Below are 18,600 nucleotides of genomic sequence, written 5' to 3'. Positions count from 1 at the left end.
TGTTGGGAGTGTGTTCATCGCAAACAATGTTTATTTATGGCATGTAAAAATCTATTTCAATCAAATAATTTCCATAACTGAATATTTATGCCAACATCCACTGAATGCTCCTTGACTAAACTGAAAACTATTTATTCAGTTATAAATGTTTACTTGTTTAGTGTTAAAACTGCTTTAAACAAACTTAAAAATCAAATTGATGTCTTCCCTGTTAGCAGCATTTCCACTGTATTCTACACATCAGCTTGCTGAGCAATGTATAATATTTTATTATAATTTCAGCTCAAATAGCCTCTGTATATTTATACCCTCTAATGGCACTGGTTGCCCAGAGAAGCTGTGGATGCCCCATCCCTTGAATTGTTGAAGGCCAGGTTGGATGGGTCTTTGGGCAACCTGGTCTAGTGGAAGGTGTCCCTGCCCATGGCAGGGGGTTGGAACTGAATGATCTTTGAGGTCCCTTCCAACCCAAACCATTCTAGGATTCTGTGATGATTCTGTGCTCAGAGTGCCAACTAGACTTGCAACAGGGCTGCTGCTGTTCTCAAATAGCTTGGTTTTACGAGGCCAGATCAGTTAGAATAGCAATTTATTGCACCAAATGCTCAGATTTAAGTCTTAAATAATATCGTGCTGAGCAAGCTCCAGGTCGCTGCCTTGTTGTTGATAGTGGAGTCCAGGAGACTCTTGGAATTAGGAAGAGTCTGGAAGCGTGAGAGTTTCGAAAATGTATTTATGCTCCAAGGAAGCCCATTGTATTTGTAGCTTGTGAAGCAGGTGATTTTATATGCCTTGAAGGGAAACCTGCACGTTTTCCGTGCATGCTTGCCGTGGGACAGGCGGCATCGGGGTTGGCAGGCGAGCCACTTAATCCCACGGTGGCTGAAAATCGCCCAGAGGCAGAGCATCGCTCTGCACTTGCACGTGTATCTGTGTGCCCCTGCCTGTGACTTTGCAGGTGAGCTCTTGTTGGGACCTACTGGAGCTGTTCTGGGATATGTGCCGTGTTTCTCCTTGCTTTTTTTGAGCAGCAGGGGAGGTAGGTGGTGGCAGGGATAGATATCAGGTCTGCTGCATTTGCAGAGGAGTTGTACCCAGGTCAGGTCTGTGATTTTTTTTTTTTTTTTTGGGGGGGAGGGGATAAAAATTAAAATCAAAAAAAGGCTTTGTGGGGAGCAGAAAGGGGAGCTGAAATACTGAGGGGTGCCAGGGTGGGCGCCTGTCCCACCCCAGCCAGGGGTCCCCAGGACACGGCCACCCCAGGGTGGTGACAGGCTCTGCACAGAGAGGAGTTGAAAGCTGAATGCTGATACCCATGTTGCTGAGCAGGACTGAATGATTTAATTACTTGCGGGATACAAAACAAGTTACTCCTTAGCTCGCATCACTTGAGAGGGCGATGTTGCCGTCCTCTCCCTCTCTGCAGCTTCAGCTGTCCAGCTTTATCCCACAGCAATGCTGAGTCTCTGCCTTTGCAGCCTGCGGATTTTTATCATTTTCTTCTGGCACCAGATCGAAAGAGGCTTGTCAGGCGGTGATGGGGGCTTAAAGTTAGTATTTCATCAGAGTAAAGGCACGTGGGAGCGAGGGGCCCTTTTTGCTGCACCGACAGCTCCTGCTTGCGTTGGTGAATAAAAACAGCTCCAAAAACACTGGTGTGATGCTTCCCCCAGCCCTCTGCCAGGAGGGGCTCATAGGTGAGCTCTGCAAGGCGAAATCAGTGCCAAAGCTGGGGATTTCTTGGATGCGATCCGACAAAGAGTGTAGCTGAAGTCCTGCCTCCGGTTAAAGCTTCACGCTTTGCAGTGGGGGCTTTGCTTATTCAGCACACTCTCCTTGCCATGCTCTGCCTTGCTCTTCTCCATCCTCCTCCTCCTGTGCCTGCAGTAACTGTGGAATTGGGATTTCGTACAGAAAACCTGAGAATTTCAACTAGGATTTCACATATGCTGTAGAAATCCCCTCCTAACCAAACACCTGGGATCCTAATGTGTCTGCAGTGCCTTCTGATGGCTTAATTACTTTTTGCTTCTCTGTTAAGTCCCCTGCAATGATAGGAAAAAAGCTACCTTGCTCAGAACAGCAGGTGAAACCCAGTAGTCAGCCACTGCCTGGGGTCTTAGCTTTGCTCAGAACCACTTTTGGTTAGCTGATTTTCTTGAAGATCTAGGAACACAGATATATACTTTTTTGTGTGTGTGCAGGCATTGTTTATCACCGCTTTGATTGCATATACCCTGGGTAAGCACTATACAAACCCTGGCAAATAAATGGTCTGTGACTTAGAAGAGCAGAAAATCCTCCGGAGTTATGCCCCGTGTTTATGGCATCTTGTCTGCAACACCGGTGTGCTTGCACGAGCTGTAAAACTCGGTTATGTTTCCCCTGCTCTTTCCCAGTGTTTGATGTAAGGTGTCACAGCAGCCGGCGGCACAAAATCGATGCCCGGCTCGGTTCTCCCAGGCATTCATCCCAGCATGTGGTGGGACTGCGCTCGGGGGCTCGGGGCTGTGCTGGGCTCGCGGGATTTGGGCTCCAATGGCTCACCCTTCGAAAGACTTTGTGGGACAAAGTGGGTCCCACCAGGCTGGAAATTCTCAGGCAAATATTTTCAGGTCTGACTGTGCATCACTCATGGAGCTTATGATGAATTTTGTAGGGATATGGGACTTTGCCACATTTTTGGGGAGCGTTTGGGTTGGACTTGAATGATCATGAGCAGATGCTGACGTTCCTCCTATGCAAGGTAATACATAAAGCTATGGCTAATGAATACATTTCCTCTGATAGAAGCAGATTTAGTAGCAGGAAGGGAGATGGTATTTTAGGATCATGCACATCCAGAAATATGTCCCTCCTCTTTTAGCTGGTGGTCGGGTTTGAAGTCCACCTTGGATGATTAGTGCAAACACATGGCTGAAGATTTGGCTTCCGCTTGCAATGATCAATTATCCCTCTGCAGCGAGGCGACGCTTGCTGAGACACCAGCTAAAACAGAGCAGCGCAGGGCATGTTCAATGGTTCCTCTCCTTTAACTAATTACTAGGCATAAAGCCGTATTCAATAGCAGTGATGAATGCAGTGAAGCACATTCATGTATTATTAGCTAAGAGCTGAATGGGGAGTTTTGTAATATATACATTAGCATGCCGCAGGCAGGACTTCCCAGGGGAGAAGCGAGGGGTTGCTGTTGCTGGAGGGGATGGAGAGCAGGATCAGGTTCTGCACCCATCAGCCACTGAACCGATCCCAAATGGACCTTGTCTCACCCAGCGTTTGCAGGGTCTGGTCCCTGCACGACGACCGTGCTTCCTCCTGCCCGTAACGGCAATTACAGGAGCTAATGAAGAGAGGGGAGTTGGTCACCGCTTGCTTTTATTCCCCAAATGTCAGAGCTCCCGAAGCATATTCTGGCATTTAAAACGAATGACTGCAGAAGAGTCTTATCGGCACAGGGTTTTATGTGGCTCACAAAGTCCCATCTGTGCCGCCGGGCAGCTGGTCCCGTGTGTCCCTTCTGCTGTGGCAAAAAACACAGGGATTTTTTTTAATCAGACTTGGGATGTGGGATCCTCCCGGGGATGGTGCAAAAATGGACCGTTACTCATACGAACCTTCAGGCGCTTTCTGCTGGGTTGCTTGTCGCTGGCAAGAGGCTCAGACTTTGTTCTCAGATGATGGTTAAACCCCTTGTATTCCTCCGAAGCCAGACTGAAATGTGGCTGTCCGGTGGGTTTGCAATGTTTTTTCTTTCAGCTGCCCAGACATGGTCCTCTCTGGGGGAGCCTCAGCAGACTTTCCCTCCGGCTGTGCCTTTTACCATCCCTGTGCTGGAGAGACTTTCCCTCCCTGAAGGAGAACTGGAGGATGCTTTGCTGGTGCTTTGGGTCTTTTTCCACCTGCAGACACCAGCTCCAGCATCGTGGTCCAGGTAAAACCTCCCATCTCAGTTTGCCTTCGGGTCCCTCTGGGGCATGCTGCCTTTCACCGGCCCCCTGGCACAGCTGCTGCAGCTGGGCTATAAACCAGATTGCTGGATGGATATGAGCTTAAAAACTGAAATCAGCACCTTGCTGTGTCCCCCGTCCTCCTTGGGATATTTTGGGGTCATCCTCAGTCTTCAGCCCAAATCCCCCATCCATCCATGCCTGCCCTAAAACTTGGCCATCATCCCTGTTGCACCCACACCAGCCCTGATGTGTCTTTGCAATTTGATATTTATACCTTTGATAGTTATATCTTTGCAACCAAGGGGAAAAGATAGTTTAAGTGAGTAGTCTTGTTTGCAGAGAGGTTGTCCCAAAAGTACCAGGGGGGTGGGTGAAAGGGATGCAGCAAAACCTCCCTCCCTGGAGGGCTGGCTCAGGCTGTGGGTGTCCGTCCTGCTGCAAAACAAAAAAATTACCTTTTCTGGCTTGAGGACTGATCAAAGTGTTGGCTGAAAACTCAGTTTCTGGAGTAAGGAATAGAGAACTGACAAATAACCCTTGAATCTTTTACTACAGAGCAGCATCTTTTTATCTTATCCCTGCCAGCGTCATATTTAAAAATATATATCAAAAAGATGACGTGTCTCTCCCACTTGCAGTTTTCTGCCTTAAAAGGTGCCCCTTCTCCTTCTGGAGGACTGCGGGTCTGAAAGCCCCGTAAAGCACTCTTGTAGTGTGGCCGCACGCGGGGTTCCCCATTTACTTTCCCCCTTCACCAGTGACAGTGCCCTGGATTGCACTGTGAGGACCAGATCCCAAACATGTGCCTTGGGCTAGGGTGACAGAAAAGGGGATAAAGGACAGAAAATGTAAAAGCAAACATTATTTCTTTGATGTTTTTCTCCCAGAGGGCTGAGTGGATGGGCTGTAATTGGGATGGGAAGGGCTTTGAGCATCGAGAAGACATAAAATGGGCTGGTTTGGGGCTCTGAAATGGGACCTTGAGCTGCAACACATGGCTTTTGAGGACCTAAAACATCTTTTTTATATATAGGTATGTGAACACACGCATGTGTGTGTATTTTTCCTCCACCTCCCCTCTAGGCAGGTGCTAAGGACGTGATGACAGGCAAAATCTCTGGGTGACAGTGGCTGGGGTGACCCTCCGGGTGACCAGCAAAGCATTTGCTCCCAGCCTCTTCGGCAGGGATAGAACCATTCAGTACTGTCCACAGGAGGTAACTTTTAATTACTTTAAAATAAACACATATTTCTGGCTTTTTTGGCTTCGGTGATTGGATTTCTTCTGTGCAGAATGATGAAGCAAACCCAGTAAATAATGCTCTGTGGCAGAGGTAGCTAGATGGCTGCAACTGGAAAGGTCTCGGTGCATCTGGAGGGAATGGAATAGCTTGATTTATGATTTTAACAAGCATGGCTGGGTAGGGAATCATGCCTATATGGTTTTAAAGTCATGAAGAGATATTAATCAAAATTAAGGCTGCTCTAAGAAGGTAACCGAGCCAGTGGTCCGGTTCCTGGCTAATTGATTACACAACTAAAGCATAGTTGTCCCTACAGAGACAGTCAAAGGACAGCTTGGATGGGGGTCTCAGGGTTTAATGCCAGATGGGGAAGCAGAGGGTTGGAACAAAGGGCGTAATGAGGAATAACAGGAATCAGTTAGAGGGACTGTGCACTTGTCCCCATTGATTAGGCTGCGTGTGAAGGGAGAAAATGATTAATAGAAACACGTAAATGAGAAGCAGCAGTGACATTTCTAGAGCTGCAGCCTGAAATCACACGCTGCCAAAGGTCGGAGCCGCCTGGACAGATAGTGAACAATGGCCTTGGAAAAGCGGTAGTTTTGGGAAAAAGCCTGGCCGTGTGCCTCCGGGGCCAGCGCAGCCGGGACTGAGCGTGTTAAAAGCCATGTTGGCAGCGTGCTGGCCCACCAGGTTGCTTCCTCCCCTTACTCCTGCATTAATTGTAATTCTGATGGAAAATGCCTTAAAATGGCTGTGCAGGGTCATGTTGGTGGAGCTGCCTCCCACCTGGCTGACGCTCCCCCAGGAGTTTTCCAAACTCCGCTTTCTGCTTGTCTGCACAAGGCGGTTGTGTTGTAGGGTGAAGCTCAGGCTCAAAACCTTTTCTTTTAGGGGAAAATTGCATCTGCACTTCTCTGCCTTGCCTCTGGCCAGGATGCATGCCATGCTTTGCCCAGTGCAGTTTGACATTGCATTGCCCTTGGTCTTTTCAACACAAGACATCTCTGGACGTTTCCCTGTGGTCTGGGAGGTACACGCGCAAAGCAGCAATGCCAAATGAACCTCCTTCCATGGCCCAAACTCTTGCAATGTTGCAAATATGCCAGGAGGTCTTATTGCAAATCTCCACGTCTTTTGGACCTGCTTAAAGGAGATGGATACAGATTAGTTGAGCTCCTTGTGAGGCTTCCCGGTGAATCCTCCAAATTTCTCCAGGCATGCTCAGGCATTAAAAATTTCTTTTGTTTCAGGCTTGGAAAAGTCATGTTGGTGATCTCGTAGGATTAGCCACAGAGATCTGGGGATTTAAGAAGTTTCCAAAAGATATATAGGCTTGAGTGCTCACCCAAACCAAGCAAAACCCCTGGTAGTAAAATTTATTTGCACTTCATATTTAATGTGATGGCTACCCAGGACTCTAGGCTCCTGCACATAATGAGTTTCGCAATTAAAGCTTAGCTGCACTGAAGCCACGTTTCCTACTCAAGGGTCCCCAAGCCTAATGCCTGCAGCTGGATCCAAGGACTTCAGTAGCCTTTCTTTGGGGTGGCATGCTGGGACCTGTGGCAAGGCTCCTGCCCAAATCTGACCCTGCGTCCTCTGTAAAAGTCTCTCAGATGCAAGCTCTGAGAGCAAGATGCTCCTGTCTTGCAAGAACGCTTGTCCTGGACTTTGCTCCCCTTGGGTTTTTGCAGTGACATCAGCTGAATGGTGGGCATTTCTCTGAATCTATGGGATGAATGGAGAGTGCTCAGAAACAGAGGCTGAAGGACAGCTGGAAATGCTTGCTTTCTGCTATTTCTGACAACGTCACATCTGCAAGGTGATATGGGTGCTCCTTGAGGTAAGTCATCACTGCTTTTGCACATGCAAACTAAGGAACCGTGAATACAAGTGAAAACTCGGGTGCTTAAACACCAACTGGATAATACTTGCTGCTTTGCAGGCACTGAGCTCCTGCAGGTACATCTGCAGCTTCCCTGGTTGTTTGCAGTAGTTTTATTCCTCATACAGCACCACGCTGACTCATCTGTGCCTGATCCCTCCCAGCTGTAGATGGGACAATATCCATTGGTGGTTTATCCTGCCTTTTTCCTATTTTGGACCTCACCCTATTGCATATAGAGATATGGCTCTGTTCAGTGGGTCTGGTGATTTTGCCTCTCAAAAGCAGTGTTCTCAGTGACTTTGAAATGATGTCCCCCTTTTCCCTTCCTCTTCAATCATAGCACAGGCATAACTCAATGAGATCAATAGTGACAGTCATGAAAATTAGAGAAGGATTGATCCTCCGTGTGCATCACAGAAAGAAATGCTGCATTTGCTCTGTTTTCTGCAGCTCAGCTTCCAGGCCCAAGTGTCCATCTTCCCAGAGAGATAACGCCACGTACTTCAGTCTTTCTCTGCAAGAAAGCTGCTCTGACACCGGCTCCACAAAAGCCGATGGCAGCCTGATCCAGTAAATTTATCAGTCCCCAAACGAGCTGCAGTGCCCGTCCTCATGCGCCTTTCTTCTCTGCCTGTTGGATAATGCAGAACACCAGGTATGCTCCAGCAGCACCCTGCCCTGAACAAACCCTCCTGCCAGACCCCATCCTCTGTTTGCCTTTAACTCCTGATTATGGGGCAATTTCACGGTGCCGTGTGCGGTAGGAGCAGCTCTCTGGGTGTAACTGCTCGTCCCCCAGCGCGGTGGTGGATCGGTGCCTTCTGCACTCCATGAAATTCAGCCCCGAGCCAGAGCTGGAGCTGCAGCCAGAGTACATAAATCTGCGAAACACTTCATCGGCTGGTGTCTCGTATGAGGGTCTCGAGCCGTCTCTCCCTGCGGAGGACGATCTTACCTGCAGAAACATCCAGCTCAGCAGGTGGCTAATTACCACCATCAAAACTTTATAGGCAGCGCGCTCAGGGGTAAGTTCTTGTCAGGGCGTGAGAAATACAGTTTTGAAACAAATCTCATTTCAAAGCATCCATAACTTTTCTGAGCAAAGGCACAAGAGGGAGATAGGAATTGTTTAGGAGCCGAGAGCGGGATGGATGGTGACCACCTCAGGCTCAGTCCAAGAGCAACGCGGCGAGGATGCGCTGGGGTGAGCCACCGCTTGCTGCAGTCCCATCAATCTGCTGGGCGCAAAGCACCAAATACCAAGAGATGACGCTCCCTCTGGGCGTGGGGGCTGGCTTCATACCTGCAGCCCCTCATTCTCATGCTCTCCCTGCTCCCAAAGGAGTTACCCACCTGCCAAAGGCGCTGGAGTAATTCTCCTTGTTAGAATAAATTATGAGGATCACAGCCAGCCGCTCACTTAATGCTAAAATCACAGGGAGATGAGACTGGCCACTTTGGTCCTCTCTGACCTTGAAAACCAAGCTGGCGAATGCAACCTTCCATTTCTTATTGCTCTCCGGGATTAGTGGGATGAGGTCAGCCTGTAGCACTAATTCACTTTGCTCTTAACTCATTTCATTACATTACAGGAGAGCATCGCACTTGGCGAGTGTAATCTTCAATGTTATTCTCCTCTTGTCTTTGCTTTTGTTATAAATTAAATAAGCTACTGTCATTTTCCAACTATAAAGATTGATTTTTTTTTTTTGAACTATACTGGGGCAAGCGATGATAATTTATACATCTTAAAGTTGTTCACTTAGTTGTCTCTCTAGCTGGTTATTTTGTTGGACCTTGAGCTGGCTGCTTTTTCCTTTTGCCATGTTCTCAGGTGGCAGGCTCTCGGGAAAGAGATGTTAAGTCTTCTCTTGGAAAAGAGACGTTAAGTCTTCGTACCTCCTGTTGTGAGGAGCACGGGCAGACCTGAGATGGACACTGGGCTCCTGTGAATACCAAAAAGAGAGCTCGTGTCAGTAGGATGCACTGTCCCTTCCAGGGAGATGTCAAGGCTTGCTTGTGTGTGGTGCTGGTGTATGTCTGTGTTGGGTGCATGGTTGGGCTGTCTCATCCCCATCGCAAGCAAAGTGAACGCAACGTAGCTCCTTGACCAAAACGCAGCATCCAAAACAACCCAAGCTGAGCAGAAGTCATCTTCCAAACTAAATGTTGAAGTTGGGTATGTGTGACACACAGATTCCCTGACAGTATTCGAAGCATGACAATAATCCACAAGGACATACCTCAGATTTAAAGCCTGGCTGCTGGTTTTAAAATTGAGTTCTTCCACGAAAGTGGTACTGAAAGCTGTTCTTGGTTGTGAACGACAGGCTCCGGGATCCACCCGTCCTCAGATGTACCTCTGCTTTGAGCTGCTCCCAAGACAAATGTGTCTGAGAGGGTTTGCTGCTCAGACTCTTGAGCAGATGGTGGTGCCTCCTAAACCAGACTGAGGTGGCCCCAGTGCTGTGATCTTTTGGCCATGGTAACTAATAATGCGCTAGACCGGTGGCCATGAACTTGCATTGCTGATCACCTATGACAAATCACATGCCATTAAGTTTTTTTCTTCCTTCTGGAGAAGCAGTAGCTTCAGTTCTCTTCTTACCATGTTATGCATAATCCATATAGCTGATGGACATGTGCTGGTTCAGGAGTTGCTCTGTCTTAATGTGTTGCAGAAACACAATTAACAGACTAACTCATGTCCAGTGGGTGCAAACCCTCATCTGGCAGGGTGTCAGCTGAGAAATACAAGAACTGCAAGTGATTAGAAACTGGAATTTTTTATTTTCATAGGTATAATAGAAGGTGGAATAAGTGATTGGAAAAGTGGAACTTCTAGACTTGGCCTAGCTGAAAGGGAAGGGTTGGTTTAATGAAGATGAAAAGCCAATTGGCTGAAAGTCACTGTGGAATGAAAGAAAGAAGAGCCCAAACTAAAAATGATGTATTTCCAAGAGACAAAGCGCAGTGGCTGTAGGGAATGATAGGTGGGACCTTCTGGGGAAGATGCTAAGGAGTACGGGCAACTCCTTGAAGAAATTTTCATCGGTCTTAGTCAAAAAAGAGGTGTATATGAAGTAGACAATAAGCCTGATTACTAAAAATCAGCAGAAAAGAATGATGAAAACAAATGGTGACAAAATTTGAAAGGCTGAAACACAAACCAAGGGACACGGGGGGGGAAGTGGTCGCCAGGTGCACTGGAAGCAACGTAGGTGGAGGATGGCCCCACCATGCTGGCATCAGCCTGGGAGGTGCAGGGAAACCAGATTGGAAAATGAATGTGGAACTAAACTACCTAAAAAAACGGTCTGAGAAAACCAGAATGGCCGTCAGTGAGGGAAGCACCTGGTTTCACTGTCCAGCAGGAGCAATCAGCAGCAGAAATGTGGGGTGGGGAAGGACCAGGGAGCAGAGCTGGGGAAAGGGGCTCGGGGTGAGTCCCCTCGTGGGTGTGAGTCGCTTGTGCCAGGCTCCTGTGGAAGACCCACATGCTGCACCGGGTGTAGAAACAGGAATTAAGTCCTTAAGTTTGCTCAGCAGTGCTGGTTTTATTTATGCATTTGTACTGACGGAAGAAAAAAGAAAGAAGTGCCTGGGGTAGATGGCCAGGGAGACTGTGACCTCTTCGTCACTGAAGGTTTTTAAGACAGGTCAGACAAGTATCTCCTGGGAATAATTTGATGAAGTTGATTGTGGCTGGGGAAGTGGATGAGCTCAGTAATTTCTTGATCACCTTCAGCCCTATAGATCTCTCCAGTATTTTTCAACATTTATAACATAACACTGTTCACAAGGCTGAAATCCCCTACCCCCTGCACGCGATTAATTTCCCAACAATACTTTAAAGCATCGCGTTAAGGCATCATAAAGACATTGTGCTTTTAGAAACAATTATTCGATCGCTCCGCCAATGCCTCATTGCAGCCATCCTAATGAACGATGAAACTTTATTGTGTTTAGAGATGTAGTACGTGGCACCGGCGGCCGCCGTCGCTGGGCTGGGAGACGGAAAAAGCACATCAGCGTCTCGGCGCAAGGCTTCTCCTTGTCACGAAGCCTGTCCTCTGATTTGGGGAGTGCAAATTGCATTTTAACAGATATAACCTACAGAAAAAATATTATCAACAAAGGGAAAGAAGATTAACTGCTTGCCTGGAGGCAACGTTTGAAGATTTTACAGATATGGCTGTACCTGCTACAGCCGGCACTCCAGTTACAGCGGGTACAGTGGGGAGATGCGGCTCATGATATACCAAATAAAACGGCACCATTTTTCATTATACCTCAGCGGTAATGCTCTTTTTTTTAAGGTGGTCCATCTGTGAGCTGGATGCTTCTGGAACCAAAGGTGTTTTCAGTGCTCACCGAGGACTTGTTTACCTCTATTTCTGTTCAAAGTTCTTTGGCAGAGGAAAAATCACACCTTTCCTTCACAGCTGATGTATTGGGACTGCTTCCAAGTGTGGCTGTGAGCTGGCATTAAACTCGCCATGTGTCCTGGTTTTGGCTGGGATAGAGTTAATTCTCTTCCTAGTAGCTGGTACAGTGTTCTGTTCTGGGTTCAGTATGAGAAGAATGTTGATAACACACTGATGGTTTCAGTTGTTGCCAAGTAGTGTTTAGACTAAGTCAAGGATTTTTCAGCTTCTCATGACCAGCCAGCAAGAAGGCTGGAGAGAAAAAAGAAGTTGGGAGGGGACACAGCCAGGACAGCTGACCCAAACTGGCCAAAGGGGTATTCCATACCGTGTGTTGTCATGTCCAGTATAGAAACTGGGGGGGGGGTTGGCCTGGGGGGTCACTGCTGGGGAACTGACTGGGCATCAGTCAGCGAGTGGTGAGCAATTGCATCGTGCATCACTTGTTTTGTATATTCGAATTCTTTTATTATTACTATATTTTTTATTATTATTATCATCATCATTATTTTCTTCCTTTCTGTCCTATTAAACTGTCTTTATCTCAACCGACAAGTTTACCTTTTTCCAATTCTCTCCCCCATCCCACTGGGTGGGGGGAGTGAGTGAGCAGCTGCGTGGTGCTTAGTTGCTGGCTGGGGTTAAACCATGACACGATGGTTTGGCGTTGGCTTTGGATCCGAACCCTCAAAATTAGGAACTGGGTGATGTATTTCATGTGGAGATTCTTTTGGCTGATTTAGCACTCATGCTATTAACCATCAGAGACCAGGAGGGGCTTTGCCAGTGATCATGCCTTTCTTTTCAACTTGTTTAGGACAGGAATAATTTTATTTTCTAGTGCAAATGGTGTAAAAGTGTGAATGTCAGAGCAGAGCTTTGGCCAGTGGATTAAAGCCATGTGGGTCTATGCTGGTTCTGCAAAACCAGCAATTTCCTTGCAATACCAAAAAAGACTGTTCACTTGAAAATTCATAAGCTCAAAACCACAAACCCTGCAAACACATGCACACAGGTTCATGATGCTCTTGGGTGTTTCAGCCTCATTTAACCTGGTCACCCATGAAATGTGTGTCCAGGGCAGTGTGTTTGTGCATGGAAAACGCTTTGGGGTGTCTCCCTGTTCTGCCAGGTCCAGGAGCCGACTGTAAGGACAAACATTTTCTCTCTCTTTAGTAGGTTGGACCAGGTTTTCTAGCTTGGATTCCTAAGAAAATGAAACAAATGCAACTGCTGAGTTTTTACTTAATTCTCTAACTTGCTGGCCGATTCCTATCCTATTTGACAGAAGAACGGAGCTCGTCAGAGGTATTAAATTTCCACATTTTATGAGGACATCTGGCTGAGCAGAGGAGAGAGACCTTTTAATAGCACTCCTCTGTGGCAAAGGATGAAGTGTGTGCAAAGCCCTTATTAGTCAGAGAAACTGCACAAAAGAGCAAGGGCCACCACCAACAGAGAAAATACTAGTTTTTTAATGTTTTGCAACTCAAAGCTATGCAAGGGATGAGCTCAGCCAATGCTGACAAAAAAAAAATGGCAGCAGTCAAATGGGGAAACTTCTCTTCAAGGCTTTTTGGGGATGGACAACTCTGTCAGGGCCCCGGTGCTCTGCCACACTCATGCCTGCAGGGATCAGCCCTGGGATTAGTGGAAACTTGGTTGTTTGGCTTCATGACTTTTTGGGGATAAACAGCCTGGTAGGGTCTCCTCCACGTTTTGTGCATCGCTGACAATTAACGGAGCCCTTTGCTCTCTGTGGGGCATGGGATGCTCCGTTTCATGGATCTCCTATATCTAAAAGCCCAGTTATTACGGATGTCCTGCTAGGACATGGCTTGCAAGATTTGTACGTGGCCTGTTACGGCTTCAGCAGCAGCTCTGGGCAAGGGTGGGAACAGCAATACATCACTTCAATGAACCTAGCCCGCGTCCCCAGCGTAAGAGCAGTTTTAATCTTGACTTTGTCTTCTTGTGCTTTGTTGTATTTAGACCCGGCTGCTTTTCTGTCATTATTTTGCTATTTTCTTGGAGGGCAGCCATTTCATCTAAATGGTGGCTAGCTGCTGCCAGTGAAGGAATATCCAACAATTTGCTTTTAAATAGCTCTCTCTTAAAAGTTAGTGGTCAGCAGGTAGGTGCAGATGATTGTTGTGGTTATTCAGTGCTGGTTTCCATGCTTTGACGCCGGTGTTTGAAGGGGTCTAATTCAACTACTACTGTGGAAAGAGAGGTTCTTTCTTCATTTCTCTCTTTTCTTTCAAGCCCCCTTCTCCCACAGACATGAACTTCCCCACAAGCGCTTGTTATGTTTCCAGCAGGAGCCCTGCAATGCCGTATTCACTGGAAGATGGAGTCTGGGCAGCTATTTCAGCTAGTTAATGTAAACCTGCTTTTTACAGCCTCCTGAAAGAGTTACTCTGGGATAGAACCTCATGGGAAGTACAAGGTGGTGGGAGAGCGGGGAAAGGCGAGGGAGCACCTCGGGAGCATCCCACTGGAGGTGGCTTTGGGACAGAAGGAGCACGAATAGGATCTGAAAGAAAAAACAGTAATTTTTGTATGTTACTAGGTTTGAGAGTTGATTATTTCTCATTTTCTGCTTGGCGGTTTGGAAATGTCCCGAGCTGTGCTTGAAGCTGGTACCAGGGAGCACAAAACGAGCCCAAAGCAGTGCTGTGCTGGGAGTGGGGTGGGTGGTTTAACAGCTCCGGGCTACTAAAGCCATGGGAAACCTGGCATCAACCGGCACGTTACAGCATTCCCGGGAGAGGGTCCTTCCAGCAAACGCGAGCAGTGCGGTGCCAGCCTGGGCACAGATCCCTGGGCTGGAGCTGGGGGACACAGGGGTGCATCGAGCGATGCAAAACCCCCCCAGGTCAAAATCCACATCGCAGAGCCGCTCTCCTGTCCTGTGTTGGATGAATCGGACCCAGAGAATGGATTTTGGCAGAAGGGGTTTTGGCACATCCGATAGTGCTATCATAGTGAGACGCTGGGTGACGTGATGCCAGCAAAGGAGACTACAAGCTCCAGAAGAAATAAGGAAAATGAGGGTATTTAAGGATGCTAAATCCTTGAGTTTGTCACCCTCTTGTCCTGCTCCCAGGGAAGCAGGGGGAGTGCTGGCACCGGGGAGGGCTGCGGCTGCATCCCTGCGCTGATGTAGAAGTTTTTTTGATCCTGGAAAGCCAGCTTGTTCAATGCAAACTACAACAACGTAGCAGAATTAGCGTCTTAGCCCCGGGTGATCGGCGGATTGACAAACCGGCCTTTTATGTCCACGGCCTGTTTTGAAAGGAATATTAAAGCTGCAACATCCATAAAACACCAGGTTTGCAGCTGTGGAAGGAGTCAGAGTGGGAGTGATCCTGCTTTATTTCTTCCCAAGAGCTGCTCATAGAGGGAGACTAAAAAAATGATTCTCCATCAACTTCATCTTCCCACAGAGAGATGAAAACTGCCCCGACCCAGCCTACACTTTTTGGGGGAGAAAACCCAGGTGGGTCCTGGTGTGCCTTCCCAGGGAGCTCCGACAGCCCCATGAGAAATGCAGTTTGCAGAAAAGACTCCAAATCTACTCCAATAAAGGGTATTTCTAAGAGCAGGAGTGTTGATGGGGGCTAAGGAAACAGCCTCCTGCATCCCAAGTGGACAAGGGATAAAGCTGGTATTAATGAAGGTAAATAATTGCTGTTGCCTGCCTGGGCAGTGGCAGGGGGACACGTGTGTTTATGCACCAGGATGGCAGATTTACCTGTGTTGTATCTCACTCCCCCATCGCAGCCGTCTCTCACTGCTCGTGCCCTGTAAGGGGCTGTGGGTACGTTAAGCCTACTGGGAGTCCATTGTCCTCGCAGCGTAAAATATATTGAATTAAGTCGTGCCTACCTCTGGTGAAGATAACTGAGATGCGGCTTTCCCCGAGCATCCTCGCAGGCACGGAAAGAGACCGTCATTAAATCTCGTAATCACTCACCGCAGCCCGCCTAAATTCATTTCACCTATGAAAATCTAATTATAGGAAGTGGCTCTTTCAGTCATTAACGGCTGCAGGGGCTCGTCGTACAGGGTAAACTCTGGCTGCCGTCTCGGGGAAAAGAAAATGCCTCCAGTGTGTTTCTCTGCTGCCGTCGCAGACGTGCCTATTAGAGAGATATTTATTGCCTTGCTCTCTCCCTCGCTCCCAAAACCCTCCCTGCCGAAAAGCCCCAGCCTCGTGTGGTTAATAATCCTGATGAGCCTTTCACAGCCTGGACCAGCACGCCAAGCACCCCCTTGCCAATGGGGAGGATTTGTGCCCTAAAAAGCCCCTTTGGATCCAAAAAGCAATAACTCCTGATATAGGCAGAGGTCAAAGCTGAACTTTTTCAGTGAAACGTGTTGCGCTTTGGCCAGAGAGGGGGATGGAGGATGGGAAGGGGCAAGTTGCGGAGAAAATCAGGGCATGCCGCTCGCAAGGGAGCAGACGTTGGCAGCTGAGCTGTCTCGGGAGCCCTGACAGAGGCTGTGACTATTTATACATTCAAACAAACAGCAACTCTACACAGAAGTGTAAAAAAAAATAAAAAAAAATCATCCCTTTATACCAAAGTATCTTCCTGAGGATGACATTTATAGAAATGGCAAAGGGAATTTCAGGTGGTCCATGACAGCCCTTACTGAAAAGATCCATTACCACTTTGCTGTACATCTTTTCCCTATTTTTCTGCATTTTAGCTCGTCGGCTGTGCTGTTAGAGCCCGGCTCTTCTGTGGCGACTCTGGGAGCTGGGGCCCTCCATTGCTTTTTGTAGCCTAAAATTATGTTTGGGTGTTACAGGGGGTCAAATCCTTTGAGGGTTTCTTAACGCTGGCTTTCAGTTCACTTTAATTAATATTTCTAGTGACCTGCGATGCACAAATCATGCTCAGCAAAGATGCAGAATCACCTTCTGATATTTTCTGTTTCCTTGTAGCAAATTTGCCATCACTGAGTTTGCTACATGATGTCTGTCCCCTCCTTCTGCCTCTGCATTTTTTTAGGCTGTTGGATAACTAGGAAGGAGATAAAAGCAGATTTATCTGTTGAGAGTGGAAACACAAATAAAAAATGCCAGCTGAGCCATGGGGAGAGTTAAAGCAGCGCCGACAGCTCCCTCCCCCCATCTCCCAGAAACGTATTAAACTTTAACAAGTAAATGAAACTAAGTTTGTGAAATTGAGTTAAAATTGCATAAGGGCCATTTTCTTGTTCTGTGTTTGCTGTGATCTCTGCTCAGCTGAAAATCCATACGGGGTGCGAGTATCCCGGCAGTCCTCGGGCGTGCGCCAGCCCTGTGCCACTGCATGAACCCCCAGCTCCTGCTACTCATCGCTGGCGTGTGGATGAAACCCGGATTAAATTTAAGCCCTGGACAGGAACCTGGGCAGCTTTGATACAGCCCTGGCATCTCAGTTTAACGGGATTTTTGGTTTGAGAAAGTGCATCCTCCATCAGTCGCCTGTCCTTCATGGCACTCCAAGTAAAGGTGGGTTGGGAAAATTGCACACTTTCAGGGTTTTTTTGCTTCAGTGCAGACACTGACACCTCGCCTGAGAAAACATGTACAAAGCATGTTTTCACGACAGCACCGCTGGGAGGATTTCTGCCATAACGTGGGACCTACCTTTCCTCTTTCCCGTTCTTCCAGCAGTTTTTCTCTCTCTCTTAAGCTTGGGGACACTGGTGCTTCCCCCATATGATTAACTCCCTGGGTCCAAATATGTTGGTGAAGATTTGTGAAGCGGTGGCACACGCGTGAGCTGCCTGTGTGGCAGGAGCAGGGGGGATCCCGGCTCCCCGGGGGGGTAGCGATGCCCATTGGGGACACCAAGCCGCTTACCTCTGCTTTTAATATCTCACCCGCATTAACGCAACACCGTCCCTGCAGGTCTTTTGGCAGGCATTATAAGGTGATAATTAGCTCAAAATGCTTCTGCCAGGGTTTTAACAGCTCTGACACATTTCTCTGTATCCTGCCATAAATAGCCAAAATGGGAAACGCGTCTGGGCTGGCGGCACGGCTGCCGCCGGTGATGTTGGTGACAAGGGCGATGAGCCCACTGCGCCTACACGAGGTGTCTCCTGCAGCCAGGGAGGGTCGAGCACCTCCTCGGGTAGCAGCTCGCAGTCGGGTCTTTTTCTAAGGGTTTTAGACCTTTTAAAAAGGGTTTTGAATTAGCTTAATCCCACATTTGTGCAGGAAGGGGGTTCCTGGAGGAGGCAGGAGACGTGGTGGATGTCGACAGACCTATTGAAGAGCTTATGCTGCTGAGCGCAGCGGGGAAAGACAGTGTGGAAATCCCCCAGACGGTGCTCGCCATATGCTCCGCAGGCGTTTCTTGGTTTGGCTGAAGATTTTGGGCAAAAGCCTTTCTGCAAAGAGCGAGCGCAGCTGAGCAGATGCCGTTTCCACTCCGCAGCAGCCATCATCCAACCTGCGTCTGGCGGCGGATGGAGTTTGGCCCCCTGAGCTGCTCAGAAAGGCCACAAATGCTTTAATAAATAAATCGGAACTAGCTATAAGGATACATTCAACTGCGTCAAGCTATATATTGGGCTGGGATTTTTAAACACACCCCTTTGCAAGAGAAAAATGCGAGTCCCTGCATGGCTGCTGCCACCCAAATATCCTTGTGGTTGCGCAGGGAAGGACAGTCACTGGGGTACTTTCATTCCAACCACTTTGCTATTTACCCTAAAGATAGATTTTTACAGTTGTTTTTTTTTTTTTTTGTGAGTGACCCGTGGTCCTGTCAATGTCCTCCTCCTCAATCTTAATTTCCGACCCCCGTGTTTCCCATCCCTGGGTCAGCACCAGGGAAGGTGCAGCTGCAGCCGCCCCGATGCTCAATCCGAATGGCTCCGAATCGCGTCGTTCCTCCTCCGCATGAGCGACTTCTCCACACTTGTGCTCCCCAAGTGCAAGCCCCTTCTTCCAAATTTAAAAGCGGTTTGAAGCGTTAATCCTGTTGTTGGCTGTGAATAACACTTTCCCCCTGGCAGAGTGGCGTAGAGCGCAGCTCGTTACTCCCACGGGTGCTTTGCAATTGCTGCTTGGTAGCGGC

General features: G+C 48.1%; 1 long non-coding RNA gene across 1 annotated transcript; it reads left to right on the top strand.

The window, feature by feature from the left end:
- Nucleotides 1-3,770: 3,770 nt before the first annotated feature.
- LOC142032380 (uncharacterized) lies at nt 3,771-7,733 on the top strand. The gene is made up of 3 exons (XR_012650816.1): nt 3,771-3,931; nt 6,892-7,040; nt 7,536-7,733. It is a non-coding gene; the product is annotated as an uncharacterized LOC142032380 (long non-coding RNA).
- The last annotated feature ends 10,867 nt before the right edge of the window (nt 7,734-18,600 follow it).

This window comes from Buteo buteo, chromosome 6 (assembly GCF_964188355.1).
Source record: "Buteo buteo chromosome 6, bButBut1.hap1.1, whole genome shotgun sequence".
NCBI lineage: Eukaryota > Metazoa > Chordata > Aves > Accipitriformes > Accipitridae > Buteo > Buteo buteo.
The sequence above is the reverse complement of the archived record's forward strand: the minus strand, read 5'-3'. Positions and strand labels throughout refer to the sequence as shown.